At 43.9% G+C, this 19,955-nt stretch overlaps 1 long non-coding RNA gene across 1 annotated transcript in view; it reads right to left on the bottom strand.

Moving 5' to 3' along the window:
- LOC144381842 (uncharacterized) overlaps nt 1–12,874 on the bottom strand; it is a 41,822-nt gene extending 28,948 nt beyond the window's left edge. The window contains exon 1 of the long non-coding RNA XR_013447791.1: nt 12,665–12,874. This is a non-coding gene — a long non-coding RNA (uncharacterized LOC144381842). The remainder of the gene's footprint in view (nt 1–12,664) is intronic.
- Between the last annotated feature and the right edge of the window lie 7,081 nt (nt 12,875–19,955).

Below are 19,955 nucleotides of genomic sequence, written 5' to 3'. Positions count from 1 at the left end.
AAACTTTTTTTCCCCTAAGATGCCAGGCATTGTGCTAGGTGCTATGGAAACAAAGATAAGGAGTGTTTCTACCCTTAAAATGCATGTGGTTTAGGGCAAAGAAACTCAAGTTGTAAAGCATAGTGGTTAAGAGCACAGATTTAGGAGTTCAACTACCTGGCTTTGAATTGTCTCCCCTACTTACTAGCTGTGGCCTTGGGCAAGTGACCCTACTTCTCCAAGCTTTAGTTTTCTTAGCATAATGGGGTTCATCATAGCACCAACTGCCCAAGGTTGGTACAAGGATTATACAAGGTAAAGCATATGAAGCATTTAGCCCAGAGCCTGGCAAATGGTGACTCTTCAGTAATAGTGAGCAGTTTCTGTTCCTACCACATTACAGTGGGACAAGAGACAAATAGGGGCATGCAAAAGGATGCTTTGGAACATATGAGTGCTTTTCTGAACCGAGAACCAGGGAGGAAGGTGAAGTCAGGGGAGGCTTTCTAGAACAAAAGAATGGCTCAAAATGATCCTTGAAGATTAAGAGTTAGCCGGGGGAGGGGGAAGGAAGAGGAAAGCAAGCCTAACCGTGTTGCAGGTAGAGGGCCCTGTCAGTGGAGAGACAGAGCATACAGGCCCTTCTGGAGAAATCGAGGTAGTGTGCCTGGGATATAGGGTGAGGGGGAAATGGGCCTGTATCTTCTCCAGCAAGGAAAAGGGCTTACCTTATACCCTGAAGGCAGCGAGGTGGAGCACTTCACACAGGGCAGTGGCAGACTCAGATTGGCTCTAGGGGAAGATCACTCTGGAAGCTGACAAAGTTCAAGGTTGTGGAGAGGCCATGAAACCAAACTGGGAGTATTGGTGGCTGAATGAAATGGTTAATTTTGTGTGTCAACTTATCTGGGCCATGGGGTACCCAGATTCTGATTAAATATTATTTCTGAGTGTGTCTGTGGGGATGTTTCTGGATGTGATTAGCATTTGAACTGGTAGATTGAGTAAAGCAGATTGGCCTCCCTAATGTGAGTGGGCCTCTCAACCAATCTGTTGAAGGCCTGAATAGAATAAAAAGCTTGAGTAAGAAAAAATTCTCTCTGAGTGTCTTTTGAGCTGGGACATTGGTCTTCTCCTGCCTTTGGACTGGGACTTGGACAAGACCTTACACCATTGGCTCTATCAGTCCTCAAGCCTTGAGACTCAGAATGGAACTATACCATTGATTCTTCTGAGTCTAGATTTTCAGTCTCCATAACACGTGAGCCAATTCCTTATAATGTCTCTTTACACACACACACACACACACACACACACACGCACACACGCACACACACACACGCACCCTATTGGTTCTGTTTCTCTGGAGAACTGTGACTATGCTGGGGTAGCCCTATAACCCTTAAATCTTTATCGGTCTCTGCTTTCAAGCTTCCCTCCTTTCCACTGACCCTTGATATTTCTAGCCAAGTTATCTTTCTAATATATATGTAATCAGGCCAGCCCTCCCTTGATATTCTAATTCCCAGTTATCTACAATTCCCAGTTCCTAACCTGGAGTAAAAGGTCCTTCAAAATCCAGCCCTAGTGTACTGGTTCAGCCTTCCTCTGTTTCCTCATACCAGTATCACCATCCTAAACTCATAGTAGTCTTTCATGCATTTGTGCCTCTTGCACCCACTCTTCCCATTTTCTGGAGCACCCTTTTTCTTTTCTCTCCCTGGCTGACTAACCACTAGTTAGCATTTGAGGTTCAAGTGTCACCTCCTTGACAAATCCAACCCTGGCTCCTCACAGGTACACAGCCTGGACTCCCGTCCATTCTGTACATTTCTCCATTGTGGCAGGTATTACATCTTATCATAGGAATTCATGTTTTGTCTATTTCTACCAATTGACAGAGGGCTTCTCAAGGGCATAGACCATGACAGTTTAAGTGTTGGATTCTAAGGTCCTAGCAGGTAGTAAGGACTCAGGTCCCTAAGTGCTGAAATGTTGGGCCTGGACAGATCTATGAATACATGCATAAATGGATGACAGAGACAAAAAAGTAAGAGTGATGGTGTAGAGCCCAGTAATCACAGCTCATTCTGCTCTTTAAACGTCCTATTAAATGAGCATCACGATCCTCTTTCCCATCAATGTTACACACCACATTCCACTACCAGTCAATAATCAAATACAGGATTGTTTTCATAAGATTTTTTTTTTCTTTTATTCTTGTCAAGTTTCATCCTGTTTCTATTTGGGCTTAAAGAGCCTGGGCTGATTTCAGAGATTGCTGTTCTCCCTCTCTTATGATGCTTTTATTTTATAATGGAGAAATATCAGGAACTTATTTTGGTGCTTTTAGGACATTTGTTCATAGCATTGTTTAATGTAAAGTTAACTTTTTAGGGAAGATAGAATTTCTAAAAAATATTTTTTGATCTTTTGAGTTATAATTAAATACATGTTCAGAGTTTTAAAAGTCAAACTCTGTAAGTTGTGCCAGAGTGTAGAAAGACTTTATAGAGGAGTTACGCTTTTTAACAAATGTTGGAAGCATATAATGCCGACACTAAGGGGCAGGCAAACTTGTTGTGACAAGTGACGACTGTGGGCCTGGAGAGTTTCTCATCATAATTCCTACAAAGCAAGAGGAGAAGAAGCTGGCGTGTAGGATCTTTAGAATGAAAATACAGCAGGGGCAACAGAAATTGGTTCAGTTATTTTAAAAGCAACACTAAGACTAAAAGATGTTTTAAACATTCCTAGCACATAAAAATAGTTGGTCTTGATGTTTTGATGTGCTGAACAACTGGGGAAATGAGTATTTCCACTGTGGCCAAAAGCCTGCACATTTTTCTTATGACTCATCTTGTATCTGAATTCTAAACGCTTGGTTTGCGGAAGATGTGGAGGTTCCACACTCTCATTTCCAGTTAATCCCTGTCAATATAAAGTTGGGCTGTGCTTCAGGGTAAGTTTTGTGTGACAGTTCCATTCAGAGTATATTTTCTAGGGTCCTTGATATTTGGGGTAAGAAGTGGCTTTTCATCCCTAACTTTTTTAAGAATGTAGACACAATGTTGTCTGTAAAAAATAGCAACAACCACAATGCTATACCCCTTCTTGTTCTCTATACTGTGAACTGGTATAAACATCAGTACTCTGATCTTGGGCAAGTAATTAATACTTCTGAGTTTCATTTTCTTCATCTGTAAAATGGGAGAAATACCACCTCACTGGTTTGTTGCAGAAGTTAAATGAGTGAATATATGTAAATAGCTTATCACAATATCTAACACATACTCATTGTTCAATAAACAGTAGCTGTTATTGTGGTTGTTGATATTGTTCATATTATTAATGATTTAATATAAAGAACATTGGCCTGGAAATCAGAAAAATTAAGTTTTCAAAAAATAACTACTTAACCTATCACTAAGCCTATTTTGCTTACTTAACCAAATTTGAGCCATAATTTTCTCATCTTAAAATGAGGAGTTTGGCCCAGATAACTTTCCCACTTTATTACTTATGACTCTACGTGTAAATTGGTCAGTATAGGTATAGGGAAGTCCTTCCTCTCCATCCCCTGGAGTCCCTGAGTCTTTGCTGACATAGTTTCAACCACAAGCAAGTCTTCTGTCCAGCGTTACATGGCGCTCTTGGGTCTGACCCCACACTGGCTGACTCCGTATAGGTGCAGGACGGCTCTGAAGAATTTCAGAGGAAAAGACTTTCTTGAGTAATAATTTTTAAATCCAAGGACACAATGTCTAGAAACATGTTTTAATACTAGTGGGCACACAAATAACATTCAGACTTGTCTCCAAGGGATACTGTTCCATTGTCCAGCGAAAGCAGAAGATTGATGCCTTTGCCCCATAGTCCTTGATGGAATTTAACCATTTTTACTTGGAAACAAAGAAGTTATCCCCTGGGGAAATAAAATCCTGCAGACTGACTCTAGTTAAGGACTGGCTGCCATAACAGTACAATAATTACCCCTCAAATCTGTATGGCTTGTTGCCTCTACAAAGCCTTTTGTCATATATTATGCCATTTCACTCCCCACAACAACCATGTAAGGCAGGTAGGGCAGCTGTGGATATTCCCATTGCCGAAATAAGGAAGCCGATATCCAGAAAGGTTGTGTGACCTGCCTGAGATTACGCAGCTGATAAGGGCATGTGTTATGCCAGAGAGAGCCATGGTGTGCTGGATCTGCGGGCACCTGGACACCGCCTTACAATGCATCTGAGCAGCAGTAACTCTCTTCCCCACTAGTTTCCTTGGAAACTGGCAAAACATTCAGCATCTCTGTCAGACCAAACTAAGCAAAGAAAAGTTTTCCAAGAAGGATCTACCAGATCAGCTTCCCAAGAAGGCCTGCCAGATACATGTATGGGGTAAAGGAAGGGGAGACTCTATCCTCATTCTCTACTGAGAGATATACCCTTATCATCCTTCTTAATAAACATTTTTCAAAGAGCGGTTGAACTATCCACATTCCAATATGCACAAAAATCACCCACAGAGGGTCATACTGAGTTCAAAAGCACGGTCATTTAGGACATTTTATGGAGAAATTTTTCTGCTTATGATAGAGGAAAAATAGAGCATGTAAGCACTTTATTAATTGAATCAGTCAAATACAAAAACAAATTCAGGTTCATGAATCAGGAGATAAATCAGTCTTGGCCTGTTCATAATTTTCCTTAGTCAGTTCTGCAGGTAGAAGACAGACAATTTGCCTCTCTCTGATTTTCCTTGCTTTTCTTTGAAGAAGAAAGGATCCTCTTATGGCTTCTCTTTGGATGCACCCTGCTCACCCAGAACTTTGTAGAGAGGAGCCCTGGTTGAGAGGACTGCAGGGTGTAGGGTGAGTTTGCCCATCACTTACTCTGACGGGATTACAGACAAGCATTGTTGGCTCTTGAGCCTTTGAGAGTCTGGACTGAGTGGGCCCCAGAGGGCCCTTGCAGCTGGAAGGCCAGAGATGTCCCTTTCCCCTCTCCTGGGAATCAGCCAGCTGAGAGTGCCCAGAACTGTCCTGTTGCTTCTGGCAGGCACTGAGTAAGTCCCCCACATAAAGGGGGAGAAAAATGAAGCTCTCAGAGGGCCTCACTCCATCTCGTCCTCACCTTGTCGTGGGCAGGCCCACAGCCCCGATACATATACTACGTTGTATTTGAAGAGTGCTCTCAAGCCTTAGAAGGCACGGCCAGCGGTGAGGTTTGGGAATGGCAGAATCACTACAGAACTTTGGCTCTCAAGGTACCTACATGTGAGGACCCTCTTAATAGTCCCAGGCTAAGAAGTACCCCAGAGGTACATAAAGATATGGCTCCAAAGCCTAGTGTATCCCCGAACCCATTTAACCAACTTTCCAAAGATTGGGATCCTTTATTCCAGCTTTAGAAGAAAGTCCTCAAACTGGCTTTTTTGTTTTTGTTGTTGTTTTTCACTATGGGTTCAATCTGTTAATCTTTGCAAAGCCTGGCATATCAAAATCCAAAGTCATCTGAATAAGAAGACTATAGGCAAATTGTGAAGACACTACACTGTTAACCTCCAGGGAGATTTCGAGAGAATATTGGTGTCCACTTACCAAGGGCCACCAACACAGGTCCTGTTGCATTTAACCTTCTCTGCAACCCCATGAGGTAGGTGTTATTACTATTCCCACTTCACAGATGAGGAAATAGACTCTTCGGTGGTGGAATAATTAAGTTTATGTAGGTAGTAAAAGGTGGAGCCATATGTAAACCCAGGGTCCCACCTTTAACACTAAGCAACGTTGCCTCTAGATGGGCTAGAAAGATCAGAGCTTCCAACTAAAAACAGAGCTTCCAGAACTTGGGACTAGCTCATCAGTGTGGCTGAGTGCTATTTTATTCAGCTACTTACTTGCTGCCTCCCCATCCACTCTGAACCATACCCCATATCCTATAAATGCAATAGCCCCACAACTTCTCTTAGAAGCATTAGGAAATATACAGGCAAAACCTGGAAAAGAAGAAAGTTAAAAAGATTCACAGGGTGTGATGGGGCTCAGTATCGGTGTGTGTATGGGTAAGAGAGAGCTAAGGCTCCGCGTGTGAGCACACGCACGCATACATGCACACAAAGTCTGTGACAGACTCACCTCTGCAAACGTGAAGATGAGAGCAGGCCTCTCTGTACTTAACACCTCCACTGAGTGCTGCCCAGAATAGCCCTGGCCTTGCTGTTGCCTCATCCCATGACAGAGCAGCCCCACCCCCACCGTGACTGTCCATCAGCCCTCCTAGAGCTTTCCACCTTCCTAGCTCCCCTTTCCCTCCTGACCTCCCTGCCCTCGTGGTGGATTGGCTCTCTGTTGCTGGTTTGATGCGTACTTTCCCCGGACCGAATCCCAGGTCCTCTCTCCTACTCTGCACCAGCTCCTTTGGACATCTGCTTTGGTTTCCTCCTCTGGTCTGTGCAGCTCCCACTGTGCCGGCTCTCTTCCAAATTATTAAGAGTAGGAGTTAAATGAGGGCAGCCTAGACCAGGTCTTCTGCTTGATGCCTCCCTGGAGCCAGCTACCAGCTTGCCTCTGAAATGGGCACCAAAATGCCAAAGCTGAGCCTCCGCCACCTGCTCTGAATCCCAGCCCCACCACCTGGCTACTACTTTTACTGCCTGAGTCTCGGTTTTGTTATCTGTATGACGAGGACCGTAATCCCCTTCCTCAAAGAGTTGGACATAGTTTATGAGATAATGCTATAAAGCATTCAGTATGTGACAGCTGTTGAGAAAGTTCTAGCTATTATTAATATTGTCCTAATTCCTTGGCATGTTCCTCACCCAGGGGGCAGGGCTCCAGAGCCCCTGGTTTTCCCATCATCACAAAGCTAAACGTAGCCTGAGCCAGACTGTGTCCGCATGTCCTGCACTGTGGGACACCCTGGGGGAGAGAAAGAGAATTCTGACACAGAAGACAGGGAGCAATCAGGGAGACCCTACACAAGTAGGTAGTTTTGTTAGAGACCGGTTTCAGAGGAAGGAGCTACCATGAGCAAAGACGGGGGCCCGAGGGACAGAGGAGTCAGTGGGGAGGAACACTGATGATAAGGGTGGAGCTCGATCATGGGGAGCCTAAAGCACCAAGCTAAGGAGCTTATTTTGAAATCAAAAGGGAGCTACCTAAGGTGTAGGTCAACCCTGGAGCTATTTTGGGTGGCAGCCTGTGTGTGGAGGCTGGACAGGAGAGAGGAAAGGCTCTAGGTAGGAAGATCCAGAAGGTCTATCCTTTTAAACCAGGTTTGTGTCGGTTACTATGAGAGCGATGGTAGTAGTGGCATAGAAATGTCAGGACTTCGATTGGAACTGAGAAGGGAAGGGAAGGTGGAGCGTGGCTGGTTAGAGCTCCGTCGCTTTGACTCAGCAAGCCAACATCCAGTGAAGGAATGCAGTCAATCCGTCACCTTAAACACAAAATATTTCCTAGACTCAAAACAGGAAGAGCAAGAACATAACTGCAGGTATTATGCTGTCAAAAGTAGGACTGAATTAATGAAAGGGAAACTGCTGCTCTGGAAACAATTAAAAAGAAAATAAACGCAAGCACAGGGAGGCAGGAGTTGGCAGTATCCAGAGGAAGGGATTCCATGACTCCCCAAATTCAGTTCCCCAGCACTGCACTGGGTATATTCTGACTCTACTGTGGGTCTTAATGCCATTAGCCTTTCCATTTGTCACCAACTCTCCTTGCTCTGACTTGATACTCACGGGGACATTTCCTGAGTGTAATGCTGCTTTGCATATAAATCCTCCTACAGAGGAACAAACCGCTGAGCAGCCAACATGAATGTCTAGTACATTTGGCAAGAGACAACAGAGTGTAGTGATTAAAGAGCACGGTTCCCGACCTTAAAACTTTCCAGCTGGGCGTCTGGGTGGCTCAGTTGGTTAAGCGACTGCCTTCGGCTCAGGTCATGATCCTGGAGTCCCGAGATCGAGTCCCTCATCGGGCTCCCTGCTCGGCAGGGAGTCTGCTTCTCCCTCTGACCCTAACCCCTCTCATGTGCTCTCTCTCATTCTCTCTCAAATAAATAATCTTTAAAAAAAAAAAAAACCCGGGTGCCTGGGTGGCTCAGTTGGTTGAGCAACTGCCTTCAGCTCAGGTCATGATCCTGGAGTCCCAGGATCGAGTCCCGCATCAGGCTCCCTGCTCAGCAGGGAGTCTGCTTCTCCCTCTGACCCTCCCCCCTCTCATGTGCTCTCTCTCTCCTCTCATCCTCTCTCTCAAATAAATAAATAAAATCTTTAAAAACAAACAAACAAACAAACAAAACTTTCCAGCTGTGTGACTTTGGGCAAATTAGTTCAAGGCTCTACAACTCAATTTCCTTATCTGTAAAATGGAGATGATCAATAGTACTATCTCAGAGGATTGTCCTAAGGACTAAATGACATAATGCACGGAGATATCTCGAGCAGTGTCTGTATATAGTAGGTGCTTAATACATCGTAACTGTTATTATTACAGATCTCCTTGAAAACTGATAAATGATGGTACTGTGATTTATGCATCAGTGGCATATGCATCATGAGCATGGTAACTGTGAGCCAGTGTTCCAGGATGCCTTTTTCTATGGAACGGATAAGATTGTTTCTAGATATATGAAGCTGAGAACCAAATCCTCCACCATGGTGGATTTGTTTGCTTGTCTGTTTCCCACAAAATCTTTGTAACTCTTTCAGAAAAGAGTTTGTGCCTCATTGTCTCGGTATCCCTAGTGCCTAGAATGGTACCTGGCACATTGTATGTGTCCAATATTACCCCTGGTCCACTTTAGTGTTGTCCAATAGAAAAGTAATTGGTAGCCACATTTTATTTATTTTTTAAAAAAATTTTAATGATTTTATTTATTTCAGAGAGTGAGAGAGAGAGAGCACGAGAGTGGGGAGGGTCAGAGGGAGAAGCAGACTCCCTGATGAGCGGGGAGCCTGATGCAGGATTTGATCCTGGGACTCTGGGATCATGACCTGAGCCGAAGGCAGACGCTTAACCAGCTGAGCCACCCAGGTGCCCTGGTAGCCACATTTTAAACAGCACCACACTTAAACCTTAAAAATGTTAAGTAAAATTATGAGGATATCTTTTTTTTTTTAGATTATTTATTTATTTTAGAGAGAGAAAAAGAGAGAGTTGGAGGAGAGGCAGAGGGAGAGGAGAAAATCTCAAGCAGACTCCCTGCTGAGTGCAGAGCCGGATGCAGAGCTTGATCCCACAACCATGAGATCATGACCTGAGCCAAAATCAAAAGTCAGATACTTAACCGACTGAGACACCCAGGCGCCCCGAGGTACCCCGAGGATCTCTTTTATATCGAACTTCTACCTCACACCATGTACAAAAATTAACTCAAAATAGATTGTAGACCTAAACATACGAGCTGAAAGTATGAAATGCTTAGGCAGAAATGTGAGCGTAAATTTTCATGACTTTAAATTAGGTGACAGTTTCTTAGATACGTCAATGAAAGCACAAGCAACAGAAGAAAAAATAGAGGATAAAAATCAACATAAAAAATCAGTTGGGTTTCTACACACTAATAATGAACTATCTGAAAAAGAAATTAGGACAACAATCCCATTTACAATAGCATCCCATGGGGCTTCAATGGCGATACGACCGGTCCATCCAGCTTTTGAGTGGGTGCCAACATCATGTGCCTAGGCACCACCTCCTCGTTCCAAACCCAGGTCCCTTTGGCCCACTCAGTCTTCCGTCTTCCCCTAGTGGGATGTATGGGATTTTGGATCACCTGCACGCCACGTGCAGGCCCTCTCACTGCCTGGTCACCATTTCTGCTCTTCTGTAGCCTCCCCTGGTGAGGCGGGCTCCTCTCAGAATTCCAAACTGGAAGTGAGGCAGAAGCCCCCTCTGTCTTTTGGCTTTCTTTTTACTCTAACTGGGGACTCCATTGTTTGCACTTTCCCCTTTTCCAAGATTTCCAACTGCGTCAAACGCCCCAGCTCTTGCTGTTGCTTTTAAACTTTTTTTTCCCAGTTTTATTGAGAAATAATTGACATATATCACTGTATGAGTTTAAGGCATTCAGCACGATAGTTTGATTTACACTTTTTTTTTTAAGGATTTTATTTATTTATTTGAGACAGAGAGGGAGAGAGAGAGAGAGCACGAGTGGTGGGGAGGGGCCGAGGGAGAGGGAGAAGCAGGCTTCCCGCTGAGCAGGGAGCCTGATGCGGGGCTTGATCCCAGGACCCTGGGACCATGACCTGAGCCAAAGGCAGACGCTTAATGACTGAGCCACCCAGGTGCCCCTGATTGACACATATTCTGAAGTGATTACCACAGTAGGTTTAGTTAATATCCATCTTCTCATATAAATACAATAAAAAGGAAAGAAAAAATTTCTCCTTGTGGTGAGAACTCTTAGGATTTGCTCTCTTAACAACTTTCCTGTATCCCATACAGCAGCGTTAGCTCTAGTCACCATGCTATACATTACATCCCTGGTACTTATCTTTAACTGAAAGTTTGTACCTTTTGACCACCTCCTTCCACTTCCCCTCATTTTAGTTGTTTGGCTACTGGTCACTCTCATTTGATTCCCTAACAACTTACTGAGCAGGGTAAGTACCAGTTAGGGTCAGAGAGGTGGAGGGGCTTTTGCAAGGCCACCATTGCAAGTTTTCGGCTTCCTGGCTGCAGACCTCTCAGTAAGTATAGTGTGATGAGCAACCCAGTCTGAGAATGACCCCGGGAACTCACTCTGGTGACCCGGACAGTGAGCTAGCGATGAGACTCCTTGTTATAGCAGAAGAGCTGCATCTAAGCTCAGCTTGCCATGGGACTGCTAGTGTCCTCCCTCTTGTGGGAGGACTGCAACATCTTATGGATCCCAAGTTCCTCAGGTGCGAGGCAGCTGGCTTTCCCAGCAACTTCTGTAAACACCTGGGCCGCCAAATCCAGACTGCCTGGACAGGCTGCCTGAGGGTTCCCCCAGGGGCAAGGCAACACTCTTATACTTGCTTTCTAGAAAAAGTGGAATCAGGGTTGCGGGGGAGGGGGATTGTTCCTTACTGGAATATGAACCCTGACTACAAGTCTTGCAGGGCACCCTCGCCTGTCTCTCTGAGGGCCCATGGGAGGCGGCGCATCCATGTCTTCTCGTTCTACGTGATCTGCCGTATAGGTTTCCCCTTTCCTCAATAAAGAGTATTCCTTAACCTAAACTGAGCTTGTGGAATTCATTCCAAACCTGACTCACAACAGGCGGTGACCCAGAAAGGATCCAGCTTGCACGACAGTCAGACCACCTGCTTTGTAAATGTAGGTCGAAGGCTATAAGTGCCATTCGATTGTCTGCACAAGTGCAAAGCTATGAGTACAGTGATGCGGGAGGAAACTCATGCAAAAATGATCTCATCCTTATTTTAACTTTATGCCTTCAAGTCATATGTATCCATTCAAGTTATCCTACTTTCTTCTGCAACAAAATAGCGTATGAATAAATACCTATCAATAAATGTGTTATAGACCATTGTTTTATCCAAGACTTCTATATTTTTTCTGCTTCCTCTTGCCTTCACTTGAAATGCGTGCACAAACACACACACACACACACACACACACACACTCATTTACTCTTTGGCAGTAGTTCACCCATGCCATTGCCAAAGAAACTTGATTTCTGTGGTGATTCTGAATATTGAGATTGTAGGGGCATCTGGGGACATTCTTCCTAATTCTTCTGACCCTACAATTTCTCTCATGTCTCTACCACAGTGATCAAAGAGAAAGTATCTTTTGATAAAGAAGCCGGTTTCTCAGTAAAGTGTTAACCTACCCTCACGAGGATTCCTTTGATTACTCTTTGGAATATTCTCCATCTTAACCCTTCTCTGATCCTCCCGTATTTGCAGGTTCATGTTCAGTTTTATCCCTTTCCTGAAGTCTCTTTCTAGCCGAGGGCTCCCAAGTCCCCTTCCCCAGCACTTGCTGATTATACATCAGTTTTTGCTTATATACATCATGGAATAATACATACAGACTTACATGCTAGCTAGAGAACAGGAACCGTGACTGATACTTCAGTATATTCTGCTGCCCAGAACAATAATTGATTGGCTTTGACGTCAAATAATAGTTAATGAAAGAAGAAAAAAGAAATTTCTAGAAACAATAATTTGGTTTGTCTTTTTATGCCTTAGAGCCCAATGGCTTATATTTCTGGGAATATAAATTTCTAATTAATTACTCTAAATTCATTCCTGGTTTGTCTTTTAGAAAAAATAGCCACCAATAATTACATTTCTTCTCTTGTCCTCATGACAATGTTATATGTAGAAAAGAAAACCTTTACATACTTTCTCATTAGCTAGAAGTTTCAATTAGCTACTCGACCTCCAATATGGTTAACTTTTACAATATCCAGAACATACCCTGAGATTAAAAAGAAAACTATAAAAATAAAAACTACAAAAATCATAATGATTTATTTCATTGCCCTATCAGGTTTTTTAGCCTCACTTTACGTGTTCATTAATTTCTCTCATTACTCCCTGACCAGAATGGCTAAAATTAAGCAAGACTGACAATGTAAAATGTTGATAAGGATATAGAACAACCGACTGTTGGTGGGGTTGTAAAATCATACAGCACTTCAGAAAAAAGCCACCGTTTTAAACATATGCCTACCTTATGGTCCAGGACTTCAACTCCTAGGTATTTATCCAAGAAAAATGAAAACATACATCCACAAAAAGCCATACGAGAATGTTCATGGCAGCTTTATTCCAGGTATTGATCTTGGGGAATGGATACACAGACTGTGGTACACTTAACAAATGGAGTGTTGCTCGACAACAAAAAGGAACAAATTCGTGACACAAGCAACACCATGGGTGAATCTCTAAAACATGCTGCGTGAGAGAAGCCTTGCATAATGCAGTATGCACCGTATGGTTCCAACTCTATGAAGTTCTAGAACAGACAAAACTAATCCATGGTGGAAAAAATCAGAGTAGTAGTTGTCTCTGTGGTTGGGTAAGAGGGCAGATTGACTGAGAAGGAGCATGAGACATTTTGGGATAATAGTAATGTCATTTTGATCGGAGTCTCCATTAAACGATTGTGCATGTTTGTCAAAACTTAGAATGTTTGCCTAAAATGTGCATATATCATTGTGCATACCTAAAAAAACAGCTGTAAATAAAATGAAACTCTAGTTAATGAAATGCATGTTGAAGTATTTAGGGGGAAGTGATGCTTGCAACTTACTTTAAAATGGATCAAAAAAATTGATGGATTCATGGATAGGGATGGACAGGGTAGAGATGTGATAAAGCAAGTATATTAACATTATGATAGAATCTGGGTGGTGAGTACATGGATGTTGAGTACAAATTCCTCCCAATTTTCTCATGTTTGAAAATTCGCATAGTAAAATATTGACTGAAAGCTTGTGAGCTTCTCTCAGCTTCCAAAATCAGCACATTGTCCTCTTCATGTTTCCTTTGGTCGTCACAGCTCCTGGAGGCACAGACAGGGCCTTGAGCCTGGAGCTACCCATGTGATGTGATCTGAGAGACTCCAGGAAGCCTTCTCTGCCCAGCATCTCCCCTGCCACAATGGAATTTTCTATTAAAGACTTTTTTCCTTTAGATCTTGATAAATTTACTTATTAGAGCAAATGTCTTTTTGTAGATACCTTTGGAATATGTGAAAATCTCTGAAACTAAAGCCAGTTTTTCTTCTTAAAGAAAAAAAAAAAAAAGATTTATTCCTTTAGCTCCAGAGGGAGTTTGGGTCATCAGAAATCTCCTATGAAAATGCAAAGATCTCTAGGTCAGGGAGTAATTTAAGCCTGGGGGGAATTACTTGTCAACAGAAAGCAGAGCCTTTTTGTTACGGTAAATAAAATACAGAGGAGATAAGGACAAGAAAGGAGAAAGAGACTCTGTGTGGGAGGTTAAGACATGTCGAGAACAGACGACAATCTACAGTTTTGCCTGGGCCACGCCAGGCTCATCGGTAGGGGACAGCTCTCATTCCTGCTCCTCAGGCCACAACAGCCAGAAGCCAGAAATAGGGTTAAGATAAGGGTCACCAAAAAAACTTTCTCTGACTCTGACTTTGCTTGCTCTATAGGAAACTCTGTTCCCTCACTGTCTTCCAGCTTGTCTGGGAGTCCTGAGAGGTGAATCGTGTGTGCTTGAGAACCATCAAAGCCTGTGTCAGAGGCCTGGAGGCCTGAGCCAAGTGATTTCCTCTCCCATATCAATTCTGGTCCAGAAGCAGCCTGGGTTCAGCAACCCCCTCCCTCCCACTCCCCGCCCCAGACTCCCTTCACCCTCTAAACCTGCATGTCATCCCTAGAAGCTTCACTGAAACTCTGTTTTATTCTTTTTATTGCAGCCTCTTCTCAGGCCTTGGGTACCGATCATGGGCGCAGGGCTGGGGCCATCTGAGGGATAGATAGGCCCTGTGCTGAGGTGTCCCCACCTCGATCACTGACTCAGTGTCCTTGGACAATCGTGTCACTCTCCTCTCTCTCCTATGATGAATTCTCACTTCCCTTAGGAGGCTTTTTGGTTTTGGCACACAGGCCCATAACTATCTCTCCTTTTGTTTCTTTTCAGGCAAAACAGAATACTAGGGAGATCCCAGCTGAATCTGACAGATGGGACGTTAGCTTCCAAAGAAAAACCAATGGATGCATACTTCCATTTATATTGCTGTTCCTTCCACCAAAAGATAGAGTCTTAGCTTTTTACCTCCTTGCATGTGAGTTTGGCCATGTGATTTGCTTCGGCCAATGACACATTAGCAAATGTAACACAAACAGAGGCTTGAAAGGAGTTTGTGTAGCCACGTGGGTGAGCCCAGGTGGGACCAGCAGTAGAACCACCTACCTGAGCTCAGTTCAAACTGCCAACATCCAGAATTGTGAGTTACTCAGTGATTGTTTTTTAAGTCACTAAGTTTTGTAGTTGTTTGTTACACAGCAATAGATGACTGATACGTTGTTGGAAAAGAGGAAGAAGGAGTGTGGAGTTGATGGAATAAGTATCCATAATTGATGGATAAGATAAAATCTAAGCTCTTCTTCAGATACTAAAATTCTATGATTTGATAAGAAATCCCCAATGTCTGTAGCAAGTATAACACCTGTAATTTAAATTTATAATCCAAGACCACATCTTCCTTTCTCCTCTGTTTGATATTGGAAATCCCAGAGATACACAGTGTGTGACCAGAAAGAACCATGACTGACGACCACCACGTCGATCTCATTACTTCTTGAGCATACCTCGTTCCATCGCTGCCACGGGGCAGGACCTTTCTTGAATCGTGCCCTGTTTGTAAATGTTTACTCCACATGATTCACACCCCAATCTTGAATAAGAGCTATATGCAAAAAGAAAGAGTTGAGATCTATGTATGAATTAATTTTTTAATAAAAAGAAATTGGAATCACTTGCAAAGTCACACACAACCATAAAAGAATGTAGCTGCTATCACACTGAAGGAAATTATCTCCCGGCTTCCATCCAATACCATGCAATTTTCAGCAACTGAGACAGAAGCCTTGAAAATAAGAGGTACTAATGGAAATGCTGACAAACCCATAACTCCCACTGCTGAAGGAATGGCAGAGAAAGACCAGAATTATAACAACACAGTGTGAATCCCCAGTGTTTTTACCTAGCATTGGCCGCCGGTGACATAACAGGCTTGCATAACGACAACATCATAATTAAATCGCCAGTTGTTTACCTAAATAATTTCTGAAAGTCAGGAAAAAGAAACGCTATTTAATTTTGGCTCAGATCTCATTTTCCTGAGGTTTTTGCTTCCTGCCACAAGTTGGAGATTTGTCAGATGGGACATCACCCTGTCCTGGTTTACAGACACCTGGTGCGTCCACCTTAGGTCACTTGGAGGGAGATGGGGGGGCTGGAGCGGGGGTACAGATGCATCTTTGTATACAACGTGTCACACTGAGAACTGTGGGCCTAGAGTTCTGGGAACATGTCCTCTTTCAGCTTGGTATTCAGTGCTTTCCCCTCCCCGGCTGTGACACAGTTTTCTCTTTGAAGCACAGAGACATCAGGAAGGAGCATGGACAGTTCTCATCTCCATTTATGCTGCTCCCTGCCTCCTCTGCTTGCAAAGGGAAGGCCAAGGGCCTCAAAGGGTCTCCTCCTCCAGACTCCCAGAGCGGGCCCAGCAGGAGGGGCTGAGCCGGTTTGAAGGTGCAGCAGCCCTTACTCATTACAGAACGTCCTCTCTTCTTATCTTGCCTTTTTTTAGCCTGAAGGACAAAGATAGAGAGAGGAGTCTTGATTTTCCTCATTAATCTGCTCCAGCTGGGGGCCTGTCCAACATCTGAAATCACTTGCAACGTGACAGTTATTTATTTTTTTTTAACACTAGCATCTCATTTTATGTAATTTTATGGGTAACAGGATGAGAGTTCAACTTAGAAAACTTTGGGCCAACAACCACTGAGACAAAGAAAACTGAAGACGAAGAGGATGACTGTGAGGGCGAGCTAAAGCGGCCTGCTATGCCAAGAACGCGCAAGGATCGTATTTTCCGAAGGCTGCGTTTCTTCTCTGTTCAGTAATGACCTGGAACCGCCTCCTCATCAAGTCTCCCTTGGGCTTCCTAGTTACCCAAGGCTGACCAATGTCACAGCTTGGAACAGTGGACCCACAGAGTCTCGCGCTCTGGGCGCGGAAGGGACCCTGGACTTCATTTTGGTTCATGGGGCCCTCCCACATCGCCCAGGCCTGTTTGGGGGTTGGAGAAACAAGAATGGAGAGTCTTGTAGGTTGAACTGTGCCCCCCTCCCCAAAGATATGTCAAAGCCCTAATCCCCGGCACCTGTGAATGCGACCTTATTTGGAAATAGAGTTTTTGCAGATGTAATCAAGCTTAGGATGAGGTCATTAGGGTCATTAGAGCCCAATTCAATGTATGCGCCGTCCTTAGGAGACGAGGTACTGGGACAGACACATGAGGGGAGAATACCATGTACCACGGAGGAAGAGATGAATGTGCTGTGACTGCAAAGTGGGGGCGCCAAGGATGGCTGGCGAGCCCCCAGCAGCGAGGAAGAGGCAAGGGAAGATTCTCCCCTCCAGGTTGCAGAGGCTGCCTGGCCCTGCCGACACCTCGAGACCCGATTTCTGGCCTCCGGAACCGTGAGAAAATACATTTCTGTTGTTTGAAGCCACAGAGTCGGTGGTATTTTGTGACGGCAGCCCTAGGAAACGAATACAGAGAGTTTAGGCAAACTGCCCACAGTCACATGGCTGGTGGCGACACAGGACACAGAGGACATAATCCCTGTGATTCCCACCGTAGAGATCTGCCCATTGTCCTGGGCTTCATGCCTAAGTTGTAGGCATGTGTGCTTCCTTACGTCTTTTGGTTTTGTTCCAGATTTCTGTAATCATTTCTCTCAGATAGACTTTCCTTGTCTCCTCACTCTCCCTGTTGTTTAAAAAATGCAAAACCTACAGGTCATATTCCCTTCACCTAAATTCACCGATTACCATTTTGCCACATTTGTTTCTCTTATTTTTGTCTTAAACCATTTGAAAGTTGCAGACTTTATGACATTTCCCACCTGAAGCTTTCAGCATGTATTTCCAAAGAACAGACAGTCTCCTTGCTAACGATATGTTCCAAAGAACTTAACACCAAGACAAAAGCATTACATAATCAAAAGGCGATATTCAACTTTCTCCAGCTTTGTCCCAAATAACCTTTACAGATATTTTCCTCCTTCCCCCCTCCCTTGCCCTCTCCTCTTCTCTCCTCCATTTTTGGATCCAGCACTCCATCACTCAGCCCTCTTGTCTCTTTCGTGTCTTTTAATTTGGAGCCTTCCTTCCCTTTTTTGTTGTTGTCCCATCAGGGCATTGATGTTTTCGAAGAGTCCAAGCCAGTTGCCTTGCAGAAGGTCCCACAGTCTAGATTTGTCTGTTTGTTTCCTCATGGTCAAGTTACACATTCTTTGGTGAGCATACTTATTTCTGAGGTGATGCCGTGTACTTCCCACTACCTCTCATCAGGGAGAACATGTCAGTCAGTAATCACAATCGTTGATGATGTTAGATTCATGGATGCTGGTGGTATCTGCCAGATCTCCCCATTATAAAGGTACCATTCTCCCCATTGTAATTAACGAATAATCTGTGGGGGATATTTGAGAGAAGACTCGTTCTTAACTACCTAATACAGTACATCCGGAGTTAAAAACAAATGCAGAGTGGTATTAGATAATCACTCCGTAGCTGAAATATAACACCTAACGTGTCCGGCTTGATTTACCACAGGTTTTTCCTCGGGTTGTAGGGGGGTTAAGATTAGAACAAACTCTCCTTCTTTACAAACCACCAGCCTACAGAAATCTGAAGGTCATTCTTGTGGCTTTACCAGCACACATAATACGATCCAGGCTTTGGCCTCGGCCGAAATTTCTTATTACTACATTGAAACTTAAGAAAGCATACCCAAAAAAGTTAAATATATCAAAGAGTAAAACACTAGGTAGGTAACCCCAGTGCTTCAAGTACAAAACTGCATTTGATAAAATCAAAGGTTTGCTTCTCAGCATGTCCGTTATCATGGGTAACATAGAGCGTATTCTCTTACACCTGGGGCTGGGTGGCATTTTCCTGGTTGGCTACCACAAAGAGTGTAAACTTGAGAAAGCCGAACAAAAATAGATCTATCTGCAAAGCCATGTCAATCATGTTTGAGAGGTCAAAAATACTCACTGCTTTAGGTGGAAGTCAGCGTTTTGGTAATTAGTCCAACAACATGAAAGCACACACCTAAGTTTCTGAGTGAATATTAAGCATGGTGATTATGGTACTTAAGCCACCAGGCCCACCCTCAGGGTGTTCCTACCCCACAGGAGGGTCCTTTCTGTGGAATTCCTGAGTTCTTTCTGTATTGTTTTCCCCACTAGACTGCAAATTCCATGAGAACAGGGACTTGGTCCTGTTAGATTGCCAGTGTCCAGAACAGTGTCTGGTACACATTGGGTGACCATTAACTATTGGTTGAGTGAATTAAGGACTCAAAATCATGCTCTTTAAGTTTAGGTCAATTCAACATTTATTTTTATTTTATTTTTTTAAAGATTTCGTTTATTTATTTGACAGAGAGAGACCAGCGAGAGAGGGAACACAAGCAGGGGGAGTGGGAGAGGGAGAAGCAGGCTTCCCGCGGAGCAGGGAGCCCGATGCGGGGCTCGATCCCGGGACCCTGGGATCATGACCTGAGCCGAAGGCAGACGCTTAACCACTGAGCCACCCAGGCGCCCCTCAACATTTTTTAAAAAGATTTATTTATTTATTTGAGGGAGGGAGGGGCAGAGGAAGAGAGAGTCCTAAGCAGACCCCGTGCTGAGCCCGGAGCCTGATGTGGGGCTCGATCCCACGACCCTGAGATCTCAACCTGAGCCGGAACCAAGAGTCAGGTGCCTAACTGACTGTGCTATCTGGGTGCCCCTATTCAACATTTCTAACCAAGAGATATGACCTCATGACTCCTCCGCCCCCTTTTAATGTATTACATTTGTTTCTTGGGAGTATGTGAGTAAAGACAGGCTTCTCAGATTCTCTATCTCAACCTCCAACAGCTTAGCTAGTCATTTCAGGGCAGACAGGCTTCCAGACACTCCTCTGTGAGTCAGATCAGGTCATGATTCCACCCCCTTGGGACCACGTATCTCTATCTTTGTCTCTCTCCCTCCCTCTCTCTCTGTCTCTCTCTCTCGCTCTCTCTCTCTCAAAGCAGGAACCAGGAAGGACATGTAATATTCTATTATTCCATCATTACCGATATGTTTACCTCCTTCCAATATTTCCATTGCTGAGTTGCTAAAGGTCATGGAGAGAGACAAGTCTGAGGATTGTTAATAGAAAATATAATTTGCTTAAATATTTAACATTTTTTCCTCTAC

This window comes from Halichoerus grypus, chromosome 5, assembly GCF_964656455.1.
Source record: "Halichoerus grypus chromosome 5, mHalGry1.hap1.1, whole genome shotgun sequence".
NCBI classification, from domain to species: Eukaryota; Metazoa; Chordata; class Mammalia; order Carnivora; family Phocidae; genus Halichoerus; species Halichoerus grypus.
This window is presented reverse-complemented; position numbering and strand designations above follow the sequence as displayed.